This window comes from Chrysochloris asiatica, unplaced genomic scaffold (genome assembly GCF_000296735.1).
Source record: "Chrysochloris asiatica unplaced genomic scaffold, ChrAsi1.0 scaffold00198, whole genome shotgun sequence".
In the NCBI taxonomy this organism is placed as follows: domain Eukaryota; kingdom Metazoa; phylum Chordata; class Mammalia; order Afrosoricida; family Chrysochloridae; genus Chrysochloris; species Chrysochloris asiatica.
The window spans coordinates 3,142,750-3,149,212 of NW_006408716.1; positions in this window are offsets into that span (position 1 = coordinate 3,142,750).

The following is a 6,463-nucleotide window of genomic DNA, read 5'->3' on the forward strand; positions in this document are numbered from 1 at the left end:
GCCAAGAAATTTGGAAGACAACTATCTGGCCAACTGATTGGAAGAGATCCATGTTTATGCCCATTCCAAAGAGAGGTGACCCAATGGAATGTGGAAATCATCAGAGAATATCTTTGATATTTTTACTAAAGGTAGTATAGAAATGGTTGCAAGCATACATTAACAGAGAACTTCCAGAGGTTCAAGGTGGATTCAGAAGTGGTTGATGTCCGATGAATCTTGGCTGAAAGCAGAGAATATCAGAAAATATTGATTATGCAAAGGCTTTCGATTGTGTGGATCATGACAAGGTATGGACAACATTGTTAAGTATTAGTATTCCAGAACACGTAATTGTGCTCATGAGGAATCTGTACCTGGACCAAGAGGCAGTTGTTCAAACAGAACATGGGAACACTGAGTGATTTAAAATTAAGAAAGATATACAATAGAGTTGTATTCTTCCACTACACTTATTCAACCTGTATGCTGAGCAAATAATCCGAGAAGCTGGGTTATATGAATAAAAATGTTATCAGGATTGGAGGAAGACTCCTTAATAATCTGTGATATGCAGATGATACAACATTCCTTGCTGAAAGTGAAGAGAATTTAAAATATTTATTTATGAAGATCAAAGAGCACAACCTTCGGTATGGATTGCATTCAATGTAAAGAAAACAAAAATCCTCACCACTGGACCAATAAACAACATTCTTATCAACAGAGAAAAGATGATTGAAGTTGTCAAGAACTTCATTTTGCTTGGATCAACTATCAACACTCATGGAAACAGCAATCAAGAATTCAAATGACATATCGCGTTGGGCAAATGTGCTGCACAAAACCTTTTAAAAGTGTTGAAGAGCAAAGATGTCAGCTTGAAGATTAAGGTGTGCCTGACCCAAGCCAAGGTACTTTCAGTAACCTTATATGCATGCGAAAACTGGACAGTGAATTAGGAAGACCGTAGAATAATTGATGGTTTTGAGTTATGATGTTGGAGGAGAGTATTGGAAGTGCCATGGGCTGCCAAAAGAATCAATAGATCTGTATTGGAAGAAGTGCAGCCAGAGTGCTCCTTGGAGGCCAGGATGGCCAAACTTCGTCTCTCATATTTTGGACATATTGTCAGGAGGGATCAGTCACTGGAGAAGGATATCATGTTTGGTAAGATGGAGGGTCAGAGAAAAAGAGGAAGACCCCCAGCAAGATGAATTGGCAAAGTGGCAGCATCAATGAGCTCAAGCGTGGCAACAATAGTGAGATTGACCCAGGACCAGGCAGTGTTTCGTTCTGTTGTGCATAGGGTCGCTATGAGTTGGTACCGACTCAACGGCACCTAACAACTACAACTCCACTCTGTGTTAACTTACATAGGTCATGTTTTTCTGAAAATTTATTCAGACCCAGAGAAGAGAAAATTCTGGGGTTTCCTACCAGTGAGGGACATCACATTGTATGTAGGCAAAACATGTGACAGTAGTATTCCACCCTAGGTGAAGTTCCTATAGGGCTAGATGTTATCTGCCTTGGGCACCTAATCCAGTAGTAGTTCATGCAGACCCCACAGTACCTGGCTTATCAGGGTATTTCCATCCCAGACGGGATCTGAGGGGGAAAGGGCCCTCTAGTCCAGGGCTGATCAGAACTGATTCTGCAGGTCTGGAATAGGTCACACCTGTGTCCAGATGCCAGGGATGACCTACAGTACTACTCCCCATACACTGATATGACTTCAACAGCCTGAAGAGCAGAAGCTTCCCTGGGAGTGGACACCAGTGGGGGCTGACCACACCTCTGGTCACCAGTATAGTGTGGGGTACAAGAATAAAAAAGTCACCTCTTTCTCTCCACCAATAAGCAATATGCTTGTATGCCACCTCCTGCCTTGGCTGGACATTTCTTTCTTTTTTTCTCTCCCACACGTCGTTCAACTGCTTCTCCTAGTCAGAACTATTCCAGGCTAGCCAGAGCTGACTTTGCTGATTTAGAGTTGTTGTTGTCATGTGCCGTGGAGTCGGTTCCAACCCATAGCAATCCTGCACAGGGTTTCTGAGGCTGTAAATCTTCCTCCCGTGGAACAGCTGGTAGTTTGGAACTGCTGACCCTGAGGTTCACAGCCCGATTCGTAACCACTACACTACCAGAGTAGGGCCTGCATAAAGGCAGTCAATGCAGGTAGCTTCGTACTCCTTTAATGGGTACCACACCACAGCAATTTAATCAAATGACCATTTAATCATTATATAAAGTCCTTCTTTGTCACTTATGCTAGTTTGGTCTTACAGACTATTTCGTTAGTAATTAATATCGCCACTTCTGTTTTTATTTTTTCCATTGCTGTTAGCTTGACATAAATTTTCCCCATCCTTTAATTTATAATCTAATTTTGTCTTTGTATGTATGCATTATTTCTCTCTCTCTCTCTCTCTATATATATAAGCATATTTATAGATCCTATCTTATTATCTATTCAACTACTGTGTCTCTTGACTGGTGCATCAAATCCATTTGCATTCAGTGTAATTATTGGTAGGTCTGAGTTGGTCATTATCATTTAGGGATGCACATGTGTGTTACTGGTTTATTTTTATGTGTGGTGTTGATGGTTTTTCTTTGTTCCACATAATGTTCAGAGCTGAAATAATTGTGTGTGTGGTTTTTTTCTTTCTTTTTGTAATTTCCTTCATTACTATTGTTTTAATATTTACTGAGTCTTTATGATTGTCTTCTTTTGTTTTCATGAGGTTTACTAATTGTCTCTGAAGTTACTCTATAATTTATTAATTTCTTCTTAGCCATAAAACAGTCTTATTGTCTTGGAATCTGCTTCATTTCTTTGCTGTTTAGAAGTTCTAGAATTTCCCTCTTTTTGTTTTGTAATTATCTTTGTTATAAATCGATAGCTCTGATTCCCTATATTGTCTTTTAGATTTGTTTTACTTTGTTGTTGTTGTTAAGTGCCATTGAGTCGATTCTGACCCATAGCGACCTTGTACAGGGTTTCCAAGGCTGTAAACCTTGATGGGAGTAGAAAGCCTCATCTTTCTCCAGCGAAGTGGCTGGTAGTTTTGAACTGCTGACCTTAAGGTTCACAGTCCAATTCATAACCACTGCACTTTAGATGCTTCTATATTTCAGAGAAGGAGTCCCATCACTATAGTGGGTTAGCCACTGGGCTGCTAACCACAGGACCACATTGCTAATCCACCAGATATTCCGCAGAAGAAAGATGAGGCTTTCTTCTTCCATAAAGAGTTACAGCCTCAGAAACCCTATACACGGTCACTATGCATTGAAACTAATTCAACAGCATAAGCAGCAGAAGGATCTGGGTGATGTTGTATGTTAATCTGAGGACTTTTCATTGTGTTGTTGGTTTTCCATTGAAAGAACTCCCTTTTTTATTTTTGTAAATTTGATCTGATTTTTATAAATTTTAAAAAATTTTGTTTATCTGAAACGGTTCTATTTTCATGGTCATATTTGAGGGACAGTTGTGCTGGGCATATGATTCTTGGTTGACAATTTTATATGTATATGTCATTCCGTTGCCTTTTTGCTTGCAATGTTTCTGCGGAGAAATCAGTTTATTCTTATTAGCTCTCCTTTATAGGTTACCTTTAATTTTGATTGAGATGCTCCCAGGATTCTTTCCTGCCTTTAGTTTTAGAACATTGGGTTACAATATGTCTTGGTGACTTTCTTTTGGCATATATTCTACTTGGGGTTCATTTGGCTTCTTGAATGTTTATTTTCTCGTCTTTCATGATGGGAAGTTTTCTCCCAAAAGCTATTCAACAATTTTCTATATGCTTAGTTTTGTCGCTTCCTGGAATTCCAATCACATGTAGGTTACTCTTCTTGGTAGTGTCCCAAGTAGCTTTTAGGCTTTGTTTGGCTTTGTTTCTTCTTTTATCTGATTGCTTTTCTAGCAGACTGGTTTTGAGAGATGTGTGTTCATAGTCACTATTAGGCTTTCTATTCAAATCTACTCCTTTGTCTTTTCAATGTGCTCTCTATTTCTGAAATGTTAGTATAGTTCTTCTGGATTTCTATTTACAGTCACTGTATTGCTTCTAATTTTTCATTCATTTTGTCTATTGGTTCTTATAGTATTTACTTGAATCCTTCTTTTTTTTTTTCCTGTGTTCTCTTTGTTTTTACCTGCAACTTCCTCAGTTTTTCTCTCAATCTATTTCTGGTACTTTAATAACATTCTTTTAGATTCCTTATCAACTAGTTCCAATACCTTTTATTCTTCAGAAAGGTTTCCCAGCTCTGTGTTTGGGTCAGTTGTTTGAGTCACTGTGTTTTGTGCTTTCATGTGAACTGAAATTGTCAGTTGTCTCTGAGATATTCTGGAGCTGTTAAATTGATGATTATATGTTTAAATATTCTTAGGCACTCACATCCTGCCTCCTGGTGTGTGTGCTATAGAACGGATGAACATGTGCAATTCTCTATTGCTTGTGTACCACAATTCAGATTGGGTTTGTTTGATGTTGGGTGCTTTCTAGCTTTGATTATGTGGTGTAAGAGCTGGTAGTGTCTCTTGGCCAATGGATGGGACTTCAGGAGTTATGATTGTGGCTGGGCTCTTTGGGGATGGTTGCTGTATCCCATTGGGTGGGGTAAAAAGAAAACAAACACACATACAAGAGAAAACAAACAACAGCAAAATGAAAACAGATAAAAAAGAAAAAAAGCAACAGGCAGCAGCGAAAAAAGAATTTATTACTAAAAATAGAAAATTAGAGAAAGGAAAATAAAATAAGGGGAGAAGAAAAATGAAAGATGCAAGCAAAAAGGCAAGTGAAATAAAAAATACAAGGAACAAAACTAGGAAGAAAGAAGAAAAGAGAAATATATAAGAAAGTAGGCTTGAAATCTTTGTAGTCAAAAACATTTGTTAAAATGATGGTCTTTTAGACAGCAACAATCTTCTACTAGGTTGTTACTTAGCTATGTTTGTTACAGAGAGAAGTTTGCTTTTTGTATCTATGAAACTGTCATTTAACTGGTTAAGACTAAAGAACATAATGGGAATATTGTCAGTATTCAGCATATAGTAAGTGCTGAAGAAAAGTTTCTACTTCCGATGTGAGTAGTCTGCCGTGGTTAGCAGTGCAGACACAATACAGAAAAATAGGAAATTGAGGCACAGCAGACAGCTGTTCAGGGTGACGTCTCACAATGAGTTCGATGGTTCATTTCTGGGGTCTCAATGTATCATACTGTCTCCCTGCCATCTACAGTAAAATCAGCCTAGCAAAAGCAGTCATTTATTCCCCAGCTCCTCCTTTTGGATGACATTTGTGGCTCTGGGCTCATCAATCATTGCAACATCATTCCTTCACAGAAAATGATGTTTTCCACTGAGGTTAATGAAGTAATGCATGCTGGTCAGGCAGACAGATAAAGGAGACCGGCTCTTGTTTGCTCAGTAGTGAGTGTCTCTAGTTGTTTCTCACTTCTCAGGTGTTTCTTACAACTCTAGATAAAGCCATGGGCAGTGAGTTCAGTGACCTTGGTCCTACTGAGTACTGAGACACATCCTTCACAAATCAGGAAGTCTCTTCTGTGAATATCATAGTACCTAGCGTACTGGAGTTACCTTTGGCCAGACTTGAGTAACTTTTGTTCATCTTCCATAGCCCTGATAATGAAGATCACTTTTTTTGTTTTAATGTTTATCTGACAATTAGGAGATTTACACAGAAGTACTACAATGTAGTTTTACAAACCTGGAGTCCACAGGTTATAGCCTAAAACTGGAAATCTAGCAAAATGAGTGCTGTTGATAAGTGATGTCTAGTCAGTTCCCACTCATAGTAATCATGTATAGGGCTTCTGAGGAGCAATCGGTGAGTTTGAACTGCTAGCCTTGTTGTTAGAAGACCAGTGCACATCCTACAGAGCCACACCAGAGTAGAGAAAAGAAAATGCATGTAAGAGACAGGCATACAGAGATCTCTTTTGTGAGACTCTGGCTCCAGATACATAGATTAAATTAGGCCAGACTTTAGACCAACCTGTTCCTTTCTTGTATCACTGAGATGACCCTACATCACAGCAAACATGCTACAAAGAAAGACCTTGCCATTGTCTGATGTGCTAAGATGAAGGTTTGTGGTCCCAGAAGGACTGTTCCCATTGGACAATTTTCTCATGTAAAAATATTTGAATGTTAACTGTGGCCCAGGAAAAACTGAAGGTTCTTGGAACACAGTGAAGACAAAGTAACCCAGTCTGTAGCCTCATCAAGAGGACATTCTGTTAAGAGAGACATTCAATTAACAGGTCAGCAATTGTACATAGAATGCAATTTCAGGTATTTGTGTGCTGTTGCTAAACGCCATAGAGTCAGTTATCAGTCATAGCAACCTTATATAGGGTTTCCAAGGAATGGCTGTTTGTCGGGGTCTGCCCTCGACATAGTTGTCACGAGTGTTTGGTTCACGAGGAGGGGAGATCCAGC